Source organism: Patella vulgata, chromosome 3 (genome assembly GCF_932274485.2).
Source record: "Patella vulgata chromosome 3, xgPatVulg1.2, whole genome shotgun sequence".
Taxonomy (NCBI): domain Eukaryota; kingdom Metazoa; phylum Mollusca; class Gastropoda; family Patellidae; genus Patella; species Patella vulgata.
The window spans coordinates 30,903,215-30,917,935 of record NC_065881.2 but is presented as its reverse complement, the minus strand read 5'-3'; the positions used below and the strand labels follow the sequence as shown (position 1 = coordinate 30,917,935).

General features: G+C 37.2%; 1 protein-coding gene across 4 annotated transcripts in view; it reads right to left on the bottom strand.

The window, feature by feature from the left end:
* LOC126814505 (RING finger and SPRY domain-containing protein 1) overlaps positions 1–14,721 on the bottom strand; it is a 332,620-nt gene that overhangs the window by 258,182 nt on the left and 59,717 nt on the right. The gene's annotated exons all lie outside the window — the stretch shown is intronic.

The window sequence follows — 14,721 nt, the reverse complement described above, 5'->3', positions numbered from 1 at the left end:
AAAACAAGCTTGCTGATTGTCCATAATAGGTTAGTAAAATAAGCCACTTGGCCATTGAAGACGGTCTCGGCATGGTTACGAATTGCGCGTCTTCAACGTTCCGTTCGTGTGAATTCCAGGTATCGGTAGATATTAAACTAATAACTGGATAAAACATTGATGGATTCACTGACCAGATGTTAGGTATTTCTCGGCAACAGCGCATATTACAAACTAAGGATTAATGCTTCAAGTTTATGAAAGTTACGATGAAATATTTAAAAATACCAAAAGGTACTTTTTACATCTTTTTTCACCTGTAAATCGAAATGGTACAAAAACAAAACCGAAATTAAAAGATAGGTTGCCAGGCAACGACACATACGCCCACAGCAGCTAATTCGTCCGGGAAGTTTTGCCCCATGCTAACGTTTAGCATACGAAACATTTAATATCATGGATTTAGCTGTTCAAGTTATCAAAATTCATTGAAAATCAATATAATTGTTCGTCTCAAGACAAAAAATTCTGTGTATCAATCTGAAGTCAATCGGATAATAACATAAGCCTCTAGAGCGTCTCAAGATATCTCAAAGTGATCAAGGGTCATAACTCTGGCCCTAATTATCGGATATCATTGAAAATCACAAGGTTTCTTCGTCTCAAGACCTCAAACTCTGTGTATCAATCTGAAGTCAATCGGATGATAACTTTAGCCTCGGAAATCGCTGAAAATCAATAGGATTCTTTGTCCCATGATCTTTTTAAAAACACTGTGTATAAATTTGAAGTTAACGAATAACGAGCCAGCACGTTATTCGGGATTCGCCACTAAAAGAGAACGATATATCTTGCATCCGACCATTTCCTCATTGGGCGACCGATTAGCACGGAGACGACCGTTAGCCTCTAGAGCATCCACAAGATATTTTGAAGTGATCAAGAGCCATAACTCTGGCAGTAATTATCGGAAATCGCTGAAAATCAAAAGGCTTCTTCGGCTCATGACCTTAAAGATACAGGTACAAACCAGGTGATTTGGTGATATATTTGGACTAAAAACAAATTCAAACTAATTAATCCATCAAAAATTTGCTTCAAATCCCTCTGAGAGCACTGGTATCGTTGGGAAACCCCATACGGGATAAAAAAAAAAACTATTTTAAGAGTCTATGTTTGTTACGTGACTTGGCCGAGGGAGAATTCGTTAAAGACGATGTGTATCGCTGCATACATATCTAGACGTGTTGAACCGAGGTGGGGAATTTATGCGGCCGTCAACACAGATTACACAAAAAGAAAACGAACTATGGAAAGTGAAAGTTCAATGGTAATTAAAATTTACTTTATTGTTAAAATTAAGATTCCTTCTTGGAAGGGCCTGTCTGATAGAAATTCCTGCAATAGGCCTATATGGACATAGCTACTATTTTTGTTTGTTTGGGAGTATTCCAATTTTTAACACCTGTCCCTTAAAATAATAGATAAATTTTCATTCTTTGGTTTATTATTTAATGTACACAAGACTGTAATGTAGACTTCCCAAATGCTCAATATTCCCTTTTGTAACAAAATTTATAAGATTATATTGATATATTTATTTTCAAGATATTCCTCATCAGGGGGCAGGAGATTCTAATATGTATGCTTTAGAACATAAGGTCGGTCATTGAGTTAAATGACATGCAGTGGCGGCGCCAGCTGTCGGTGATTGGAGGGGCAAAGCTGGGGCAAAGTCCAAGGTTAAGGGGGCAAAGGCACGAGCTTCAACTAGGGGTAGGGGGCCTCCCCCAGAAAATTTTGAAAAACAGGTTGCCGGAAATGCAGCCTGGCAGTATTTCAGGCACTGATCGATGAGGTAAAGTGTCAAACGAACGGACTTGCGAATCACGACGACGCCCACTCACGAGCGTCAATGTAGGGAGTCCTACTGCCGGAAATGCTGTCTAACAGTATTCTGTCAGGCACCGATCGTCAAGATAAATAGAAGGTATTAATTACCGAAACGTATCACAAATACTTTTTTTTATTTTCTAAAATTATTGGGGGGGGGGGGCAAACAGAGGGCAGACCAGATTACCTGGCGCCGCCACTGATGACATGGTGTCGATCCCACATGTGTGACATGTACGTGACACGAGTCGTCTGTCCAACCTTTGGGGTTTCTTCAACTCCTACTACTAAAGACTCAAACTTTTGTAAAAACTCAAATGTGCAAGCAAATTATTGAAATAAATTTGAACCATGTTAGTCCCAAATTAACTTATTGTGTGCAAAGTGGATTTTAAGCCTCATCTGCATCTATTCTTTTCAAACATATGTTCCTTATAATATCACTCATTGATAACAAGTCTGCAATTCGAAATACTCATTGTCTTGTTTCGAGGTCTGGTTCAAGTGAGGATTCTCCTTTAACGGTAGCTCCAGTGGTAAGAAGTAGGGATAGAGGAAGACACTGTTCTAGGGGCAGGGGTGAGACACAAGTATTTCAACATCTAGGGGAAGAGGCACACCAAGCAAAGCAGTTTTGGAGGACGGCAGACAAAGATTAGCTGGACGAATGGAAAATAGAAGACAACAACTTATAGTAAGGTTTATACATTTTTATTAAACTTTTAACAAATACCCTAGATTTAAAGGTGCTCAAAAATTTCCAGATTAATTAAACAACATAACATTTTATTTACAGAAACACATGACTGCTGTGTTTGTAACTACTGTAGCGATGGAAGTGGATATAGAATGTGTTTGCTGTGGATGCCAACCAGCTTTTTGTATTTTCACATAATTTTAAGTTCAAAGCATTATAATAAATAAAGATAGGTTGCCAGGCAACGAAACATACGCCCACAGCAGCTAAATCGTCCGGGCAGTCAACAAGGGTTGTCGCATATTTTTACTTTTTTCGGTAATGAAACATTTATAATACACTAAAATCTGATTAAGAGCAACAACTCACGAAGTAATTATCAGAAAACTATTAGAATTTGTTTGGTTTTTATAAAGTTCTGCCCCATGCTAACGTTTTGTATGCAAAGCTTTTAATATCATGGATTTAAATGTTTAAGTCAATCGGATGATAACTTTAGCCTTTAGAGCGTCACAAGATTTTGCAAAGTGATCAAGGGCCATAACTTTGGCAGTAATTATCGGAAATCCTTGAAAATCAATAGGAATCTTCGTCGCATGACCTCAAACACTGTGTATAAATTTAAAGTCAATCGGATATTAACTTTAGCCTCTAGAGCGTCCACAAGCAATTGTGGACGCCGGACCGACGGACGGACGGGGGCGACGACAATATACGACCACATTTCAATGTGGGCTTATAAAAATCAGTATTCACAATAAAATCGTATGCATTTAGAATTTTTGCTATACAAAATAAGTAAACAAAGGTATTTCATATTAAATATCTATGTAAATATTTCTTCTGCCGGAAATGGATCAAAATGTTTTAGCCATTTCCGATGGTTACTTTAGAGATGTGATGGGTCGACATGGTAAACTACAACGAAACAGCAAGATATACAGCATACAGAAATTTCACTTTGTGGAGGCATAGATGTCTTGGTACCGTCATTAGAAGAGTTGTCCCAAGTTGTGTTACTAATGCGTATCCAACAATGCGTATCCAACAAACGTTCCCTAGTGCAACTGGACGTTTTATGCATTTTCGACACAGTAATAGATACCAGTAATAGGGGTGAACCGGATAATCCAACTATCTACCTGTACGATTAATGATAAATATCTAGGAAATTCTAATTTTAACATTTAGTACAATTTACTATCCAAATCTCAATTTATTATTGCAAGAAGTTCCTTTGTTGGTGGAGGTGTCACAGCAGCACTATTTCTTTTTATACTCCTGGGATCATCATCCGCAAGTTTATTGAAATACTTGAGGAATTGGACCCTGGTGACTTCTAATTTGATCCGAATTGGACCCTGGTGACTTCTAATTTGATCCAGTATTCCACTAAGTATATCAACCATATATTCATATTCTTTCTCCACTTTTACAGGAACCACACCAAGTATTTTGTTCTTTTCGAATACAGCCTGTGAAATCTGTAAAATTTTGTAGTATATTGTATTGACAATTAAAAAGAATATTTGGAATAACAAGTTGTATTTTGTTTTGCCAGGAATGCAGGTGCGGTGGGGGTTAGCTCCCACTTGATACAAACTAGGTCATTTCTGGACTAAATAAGGTACTATGTTGTCAGTAGCAGTGGGAGGAAAAAGGGGGGACTCAAACAAAAGCCACGATGGATAGATAATCAACCCTACTCCATATCATGTCCTTGTGTCGCTGGTATTTGAAAATATTTTTGTAGCGTACATTAAATGAGCTAAATCACTAATACTTGGGGCCTAGAAGTTGACACAAATAGGTCACAGCGCATTTAATAATGTAATATGAATGTATATATAAACTGATTTACATTCAATCGTTTCCCTTTTTACTCTAATTTCAAATCAGGTATGTTCGGCGAAATACGCCAGAAGTCTCAATCAAATGACAATCTCTAGCGTCTGGTTATTCTAGTCTACATAGTATTTATTGCGCATACTCTCCAGATATGAATATGTCATCACTGTTTGACATGACTTTTGGAATATGTCTAGCCTCGTTCTTTGAGTTCCTTGTTAATAATGGACCCGAAACACATACTTGAACACGATTCGTGTACCAATGGTAAAATGGTTATTTTGTCTTAAATATTGGATATCAGAAGCCCATCTTTTCCCAGTAAGATCACAACATCAATGTTGATTTAAATTGACAAATAATTCATGTTTTCAATGTCGAAGACTTTGGATGATATTGAGTCAGAGACTTAGCTACTTTAAAATATGTTGGTGGAAGTTTTCCAATTCACCAGTATGTTTAAAATAAAATATCCTAATTATAAGTCATAATTTGTCTCATTGTATAAAAAATTTAAATTTCATTGCATCCAGGCTAGTGAAGACAGGCACAATGATGGAAATTTTCCCCAGACAGCAGCACTATGACCGACTCTCTCTCATTTTGAATAAATTCCAACCTTTATTTACACAGCAATGTATAATCTGTACACAGGGCCATTCTAATGACTAGTCGCTGTTGCTTGTCAGACCTTCCACTCTGCACCAATAACAAGGGCAACCACAAATATTAAAATATTTGTATAGACAAAGATATATTACACACATAAATATTTTGTCACACATTTAAAATTGACTCAAGACCAGGGACGACTCCGGTGAGATACGAAAACAATCATATTTCTATACTTGTATACGTGTACTTACATTTAAAGTTGACCCTATCTTGGCTGTCAATATCATTGTCTTATCGATAAACATACAGTGGATCTTTATCATCACTACTCAGCTTGGTCATTTGAGGCATCTTCCGATATTCTGAAAAAATATATCAATAATTAATAGTAAGTGCACGAGGACTGCACAATTACACAAAACAAGTCTACAGACAAGACACAATACACAGAAAGCACAAACCTACATTCCCCTGCACTTACTATTAGATGTAAAATCTGGTATTAATTTGCATATTTACACAATCTTACAGACATTATGGATAATAAACTAATTACCACCTGTCATAGATAAAAAGCTTCACCATTATTCATAGACACTAAGCCATAATTCACTATGCTGGACATAACTAGTTGCGACTGCTTCGTTCAATACTTACTCAATGAAAGATTTGGCTGTTGCTTTTTCTTTATACATTGTACTCATAAAAAGAGAGCAATTCTGCTTCCTGTGACAGTTGTTCAACCCCAGAAATACACGATTATAAGATGCATTTCCAGTCCTGTAATACAAAATATTGCTTATTATACATTCTGGACTGACCAGTTTAGAAATATTGACAGGTGTCCCTAGGATAGTATGTAATCTTGACTCGTTGTCTGTCTCACTTCCTTTAATCAGAGTAAAATAGAATAGATAATGGAATACATTTTTGAAAATGAACAACCAAACAAAGGAATGGTGTTTTGCATTTACAACAAAATACATGTAGATCTACAATGGATATAAATAAAATAACTATATATTGCAATTTCTTACGAAATTAGGAGGGTCACAAAACTTACATTTGATAAACATGTTGAGCTTGTGTCTTGTAGAGAGAGAAATGGGGTTTAACGTCCACTCGACACAAACTAGGTCATTTCGGGACAAACATATGGTTTAATTTTATTTCAATAATTCGCTTGCGCGTAGGGGTCTTTAGCAGTGGGAGGAAACCGGAGGACCCGGAGAAAACCCACGAGGTTGGACAGGCGACCCTACTCCTTGTCACGTACAACCGGGTATTCGAAACCACGCCAGTCGACTCAATGACAGACTTTATGATACAGCGCGCGCACGCTAACCATTCAGCCATCCAAACCCCCGTGTCGTTTAGAACTACCTTACAACTACCTTCTTTCTTGTGATGGTTCCTAAAATTTATAAATGCCCATTTTACTTATTTCATTATTTTATGAAGTTCTGGGAAGTACGGACATTTGTTAGTAATAAATGCATCAAAATTATCCATTAGATACTGAGCGCCATGGAAAACGCATCACTTAGTTTTTCGTATATCAAAATGATCCTGTAAACATATCTTATTTATTTTGCTTCTTATTGTGAACAATATTCAAATGGGAACACATCAATAACAGCACATTTGCACACTTATGGATGTTAAATCTGTAATCAACGGTACAAAGTCAGAGGGGTCAAAACCAAAAGTACGACACAGATGTCAGTAGCGCGTGTGTCCTCCACGGGCTCTTACGCACGCTGTGCAGCGACATCGCATGGAATTTACCAATGTTTGAAAGAAGGCCTGGGGCAAATTGTTCCATTCTTGGACAAGAGCAGCTTCTAAAGCAGCAATGGTGTGCATCTGTGGTCTCCGAGACAGACGGCGTCCAATCTCATCCCAGACATGTTCTATCGGTGCCATGTCCGGAGACATGGCTGGCCAGTCCAAGACATTGATGTTGTTAGTAGCCAGGTAGTCCATACTAAAACGGGCGGTATGCGGACGTACATTATCCTGTTGGAAGTGCTGAAGTTGTGGGTGCACTCGAAACATCGGAACAACAATTGGTTGCAAGACATCATCACGGTAGGCTACAGCATTAACGCGACCCCTGCAAATGTGTAGGGCGGTCCGGTGATAGTAGCCAGGTAGTCCATACTAAAACGGGCAGTATGCGGACGTACATTATCCTGTTGGAACTGCTGAAGTTGTGGGTGCACTCGAAACATCGGAACAACAATTGGTTGCAAGACATCATCACGGTAGGCTACAGCATTGACGCGAACCCTGCAAATGTGTAGGGGGGTCCGGTGATGAAATGTGAAGTCTCCCCACACCATTACACTTCCCCCACCCCATCGATTCGTATTGAAGACGCAGCAGTCTGCAAGATGTTCCACAAGACGTCTCCATACACGTTGACGGCCATCAGCGTGATAAAGATGAAAGCGACTCTCATCACTGAAGAGCACACTTTACCAGTCTACTCTTCTCCATGTCTGGTGTCCTTGAGCCCATATCAAACGCCGCTGACGGTGATGATCCCTGAGCATAGCTCCAACATAAGGTCGTCGTGCACGGAGTCCTAATTCTCTTAGACGACGTCTTATGGTGTTGGCACTTACTGGTCCTTGTCTTCCGACGACTGCTGCACCTGTTCGTGTCGCTGGACGGAATCTGTCACGCAGATGAGTGACCCGGATGTAGCGGTCTTGAGCCTGGGTTGTAACGCGTTGTGGACCAGGACGTTGACGGTCACGTGTTAATCCAGTAACTCGAACACGTTCCACCAACCTTACAATAGTGGACTGATGACAATTGAAGTGTCTGGCAATAGCACGTGTAGACATGCCAGCCCTGGACATTCCCATGGCTTCATTCCGTTGATTTTCATTAAGTCTCGACATCTCTACCTCGATTCCTTCACACGTCCAACAACAAATTACGACAGATTGACGTTTCACAGTTCATGTACTGCACATTAAGTTGAAAACATACTTTTAAAGGGCTCACACACAATGCTGCACGTGAATATTGGGTTTTTCATGTGCACACGGGCCGATATTTTTTGCGTTTGGGAGCATTGTGTGAAACAACAGTTCATAGTATTGCATAATATTATACATACAAAACCACCTAGTAATAAAATATTTGGGAAAAAAAGTGATGCGTTTTCCATGGCGCTCAGTATATCTTAACTAGTCGACAGGCCTATGGTGAAAGAGAATTAAGTGGTTCACTTGGACATGGCCCAAAAAGTGAAAAGAGTAAGAGTCAATGTTTAGTTTTTTGGTTCTGACATCTTGCAAACGAGAATCGTCAACCTCATTTGACAGCGAGTTCATAAATCAGCCGAGATAAAAACAAAATGCTCTTTAGAAAACAAACATTAACATACTTCGATAATTAGGTCCCTATATCTCAAACGAAATCCACTACTACGTAGTACCAGCCTTATCTGATTAAAAACTCGAAAGCAAAAGTAGAAGCCATAGCTTACTTACCAACACTCAATAAGCTTGTTTATATTTAATCGCTGTCTATTTACCATAAATGTCAAAGCCTAAGTAATTTCTGTGATTATCCTCTGCCCATTTCCCTTTCCGCAGTTTAATCTCAGAATCTGTTGTACGTTTCAGTCTCTCATTTTTTATCAGGCCGCTCGTCATCACATTATCAACTAGTATACTATGTACACAGAGCGCTCCCTACAGCAATGACCGCATACAAGCTGCGCGTGCATCCCTTGACGTCACGCTTGAGGGTGTCCATTATTCGTCGGGTTGTCAGTTAAGGATACCCTGACATTTTTGCCCAGTGCTTGCCCCATGGGTGTTTTTCAGGGAATCCAGTATTTTTCCTGTAAGACTGGATGTTTCTACTTTCCATACATACCCAAATTACCACACCTTTATTGGAAAAAAACACCTGATAAATACTTTTCTGGGAACCAATCTTTAAACACGGTGTATAAATATAAAGTCAATCAGATATTATCTTTAACCTCTAAAGCATCCACAGTAATTATCGGAAATTCCTGAAAATAAATATGTAGGCTTCTTCGTCTCATGACCTTAAACACTCTGTATAAATTTAAAGCCAATCGGGTATTAAATTTAGCCTCTAGAGCGTCCACAAGATTTTTCAAAGTGATCAAGGGCCATAACTCTGGCAGTAATTATTGGAAATCGCTGAAAATAGGCGTCTTCGTCACATGACCTTAAACACTGTGTATAAATTTAAAGTCAATCGGATATTAACTTTAGCCTCTAGAGCGTCCACAAGATTTTTTGAAGTGATCAAGGGCCATAACTCTGGCAGTAATTATCGAAAATTGCTGAAAATCAATAGGCTTCTTCGTCACATGACCTTAAACACTGTGTATAAATTTAAAGTCAATTGGATATTAACTTTAGCCTCTACAGCATCCACAATGTATTTTGAAGTAATCAAGGACCATAACTCTGGAAATTGCTGAAATTCAATAGGCTTCTGCGTCTCATGACCTTAAACACTGTGTATAAATTTAAAGTCAATCGGATATTAACTTTAGACCGACAGACGGACGGACAGACGGCGAAGACAATATACGACCACAATTCAATGTGGGCCCATAAAAACTATTAATTCCAGTATAGCTACAGAGTGTTCTGCACCAAATGGCATGCTGGGTTTGGCATTTAGTCCTTTGGTTTCATTTGGCAGATGCTGGAGGATATTATGTATCTGAATTTTACTGGGTTTTTAAGGAATTTAGGTATAGAATAATGTACGGTAGTGCATCTATTTTGTCATTGTCTTTTATATCATTACTTTTTTACAGGTAAAAGCAATATTGTTGCTAGCAAGACATTCAGTTGCAGATGTGTTATTTAGGACCTCGGGTGCGTCTTGGGTTTAGTTTTATATATTTGATTCTCTTTGACAAGAGATCAAAAACGATGTTTTTCCATTCTCCAAAAGATTATAAAGATGCACGAAATTTATCAGACCAAGCTACTATATACACATTTCCTGATTTGAGATTTTAGATTATGTAACTTTTTGAAATTAGTTTTACGTGGTTGTTCATGAAATTGTGGTTCAAAGCGAAAAAGGTTTTTAAGATTTTTATCTTCAACAATATCGAAGTTTCCTGTCAGTATATGGTCATGAAACTTGTCTTTAAAGGGAGAGTTAGCGCACTGACATGTGGTATTATCGTAATTGTCAATAAATTCTTGTACGTCAAGGTTTTCAATAGTTTCATGGTAGTTAAATATTTTATTACGAATTGGAGGTAAAAATTTGTATACGACTGTAGGTGAAATTTTAGGAATAGTATCTGGTATAGATTTAATTACTGATCGTTCTCTAAAAATTCTATTCAATCCAATGTCTTGTATATGCTTATCTGTAAAAAGTTTAGGTGAAAATTTACTATTTATTAAATCGGTTATAACATCGTAATATTGAGGAAGAAAACGTTCATTAAGTTGATTAGAATAGATTATATCCTGTATGAGGACACCAAGTTTCTTAGCTGTTGATTTTTGCAAAGTGTGTATAATTTGTCGGGCTACGTTGAGTACACAAGGTGCACAGGACAATTTATCGGAAGTATGGCATTGGGATACAGAATACAATTCATTCAAAATAATTTCCGGATTTTATAGCAATTTCTTGTAATAAAGATAGGTTGCCAAGCAACAAAATATACGCCCACAGCAGCTAAATCGTCCGAGCGGTCGTCAAGGGTTGTCGCATATTTATTCCTTTGTAGGTAATTGGGGGCCTTTACAAGACAGTACCATACAGATCAGATTATAAATTTTGTCGTTTGAGGGTTTACAGGGTTCTACAAACTGAAACAAGGGTCTCAACTCTGGAAGTAATCTACAGAAATTATTGAAATTTGACAGTCTTTTTCGTTTTACTAATTTAAATAATGCATATAAATTTCATACAGATCACATGATCACTTTTGTCATTCAAACGTTCACAATCGCCATAACTCTAGAAATTATTGACGGAAATTGCTGAAATTCAATAGACCTGTTTCACAAATTTAAATGATGCTTATAAATTTCATACATATCGGATGATAACTATCATCAATCGAGCATTAACAAGGTTTAACAAAGTGAAACAAGGGCAATAACTCTAAAAGTAATTATTGTAATTTGCTGAAATTCAATAGGCTTTTTCGTTTCACTAATTTAAATCATGCATATAAATTTCAGAAAGGTCGGATGATAACTTTTGGAGTTAGAGTGTTCACAAGGTTCAATATAGTGAAACAACGCCCATAACTCTAGACGTAATAAACAGAAATTGTCGAAATACAATAGGCTTCTTCGTTTCACTAACTTAAATATTGCATATACATTTCACAAAGATCGTATGCTAACTTTTGGCATTAGAGCGTTCACAAGGTTCAACAATGTGAAACAAGGGCCATAACTCTAGACGTAATAAACGGAAATTATTGAAATTAAATAGGCTTCTTCATCTCACTAATGTAAACAACATATATCAATTTTAAAACAATTGGATGATAACTTTTGGCGTTAGAGCGTTCACAAGAAATTGTGGACGATGGACGGACGGGGGCGACGGCAATATACGTCCACATTTCAATGTGGGCGTATAAAAATGTGTTTTCATCTCGGTTGCTATAATCAATGTTTTTAATTATCATTGAGACCATAAGGTAAAATAGTCTGTAATTTTGTTATCCAAGTTTCCTCCGCGTATGTTCTTTTTTGTGTAGCGGCAGGATCAATATTGCCATTAGTGAGGTGTCCTGAACCGGGAAGTTTTTGAATTATTTGTATTCTGTATCCAAATCCTTACAGGGATTTTGTTTTAAATGTTGATATAGTAGTTTGTGTGCATTTTCAGAATTTCCTGCAGATCTATGATTATTAAACCTTGTTTTACAAGATTTACTTGTTTCCCCAACATACTGTAATCTGCAATAATTGCAGGTCAATAAATATAAATAAATGTGTTGGCTTCATTGTAATCAGTACATAATTTACACTGTCTATAGTTACAAGCACCAAAAGACAGACTACAAAAATCACAATTTATATGAGAATCAATTGAATTATTAGGTAAGATTTGCCCCCCTCCCCCCCGCAGCCAATTCATCAGAACTACCTGCTAGATTCTTATTGGTGAGATTAACATGCGGAGTCATGTAGTAAGGTGTTCCGTGTAGAGGGACAGAATTTCTCCTAGGAGTGCTAGCCCTATGGCAGGCTACTCCAGGTGGGGGCTGCCCACTGGTGCTTAAATTTGATCTAGTAAGAACCATATTTGAAAATTAGGGTAAATATAAATAAATAAATAATGATGATAATGATGATGAAAAATGTGTAGTGAGTAAACAGGAGCAAAACCCGACAACGAGGACATTCTACAGTACTAAAGGGCTAAAAACTCTACTCTAATAGTAAGTGCAGGGGGACTGCACCACACATGATTTACAAAAAAAAAACAAATATACGGACAAGACATATTACGCAGAACTCACAAACAAACGAACAATTCAAATAAAATGAATGGATCCGGGGGCTAGCCATAAGCGTCCACTGCTCCTGTATACGCTCCAGGGTGTTTTTCAGGGAATCCAGTATTTTTCTTGTAAGATTGGATATCTCTACTTTCCAAAAATACCAAAATTGCCATACTTTTATTGGAAATAACCACCCGATAAATAGGGTTGTGACGATACAGAGTCAGTTTGTATCGCGATACAATATCTTTACCAAATTAAGAAATAAAAAACCCCAACAAAATAATAGTTTTCAACCTTTTAATTTAAGATAACATTATTAATATTTATAACTTTTTAGTTTTAAAATGTAGTAATTTATTATGACAGTTAAAAAGATAAAATAAAACTCCGACTTCGAGGCATTCGGCAAACCTCGGTCGTTTCCGGTACCCTACATCTGCCGAGATCAAGTTTTCGAGGTATAACTCCAAGCTATAAATAGGTCAGTCACAAAGCAATTAACTATTTGATTGGTCGATAAGACGGGGGTTTCCAATAATGTCATTACAGAGATTGATTTTGTAGTCACACGCAAACAAGTTTTTATGCCGTCATCTCACTTATCATATAATTCGTGTTACCATTACAAGGTCAATATCAATATTATTTGGCTCTCAAACCGAACTGTGTTTACTGACTTTACTAATTTAAAATAAGCATACTATAATTGAACTCGCTAATAATTGATGAGGTTTAAAGCACGGACCGGGCACTACTTTGTTTTACGAATTAAATTGTACAAGAATATCCAGTCCGTAATGTCGTTAGAATGTGTTGTTCAATTTACGACTGGCTAATTTATCTAGACCGCGTGGCTGACATCATCACTCAGCTGATATTTATTTTTGATTACGCAGGTATATAACGGCGATATAATTGACAATATTGCCATTGGTAGGGTGACCCATGTACTCACAGAAATACAGTCCACCGCTGATAGTTCGAGACTACCACTGAAGCGTGCACATTCGCCGTGCCGAGACCAACTTTCTGACAGTATGATACTATAAATAGCCCTTGCACGTGCAATTCTCTACAAATATATCAACTATTACAGCCGTAAAAAATTTATTGTTGACGATTTTGAATAGCAGTAAAATTAAGCTTCTTGGTTATTACAGCAGATTTAGAAATTACGTTCGTTTCATTTTTTAAATCGCTTTATATTAACTGTACCGTTAAGAGCGACATCTTTTGGTTTAGTACAAATTATATCTCTGAATCACTCGGGTTAGACAGGAACATGATACTAGCAGTAGTTTCTTAAAACGATTGTTGAGCTACCTAATGTGCTTATTTCTAAATTCAATTTCTTGTTCTAGCTTTCTGTTATGTTTCGCAAAAAAAGTAGTCTTGATTATCCCGACCTGTCAATCAGACGTAGAATGGTCGATAGACTGGTTAAGCGAGACTAATTTCAAAACAAGGGCACGTAACCTATCTTTTACTCAAAAGTGTCTGGATGTTATGGACGACTCTTGGAACCAGTTTTCAGTCTATTATTTATACATGATTAATGGTCATAGCTTATTAAGTACAACATGATCGTTTATTTAGTGACTATAATTGTGTGAAACTGATTTGGGGCTTGGCATATATATAAATATTGTGGCGTAATTGTCGAGATATATGGAGATATTTATTTATGGTGGGTCACCCTACCATTGGTAAATTTATTACTACCTGCGATTCAATTATTATTTCTTTTCTATAGCAATTTCGCGAAAACCTAGGGTATTTGCCGCCGATGTCGTTGTGTCTTTTGATCATCATTTGTTGTATCACGGTATACCGATATTTTAATATTTTGACGATACAAATACCGTCAAATTTTTATGTCGCGGTATATCATACATACCGGTTATCGTCACAACCCTACCAATAAATACTTTTCTGGGAACCTATCTTTAAAATGCAGGGGGACTGCACCACACATAATTTACAAAAAAAGAAATATACGGACAAGACATATTACACAGAACTCACAAAACAAACGCAGACTTCAGTCAAATTTGAAAACAATCAGGAATAAAACCCAGAGAAACCAGTCATGATCTGCTATATGTTACAAGAAATATGAATGTAAGCATATTGTAGTAAAATTTAACTATACAAGCAACCACATAGGTGAAATGTATAA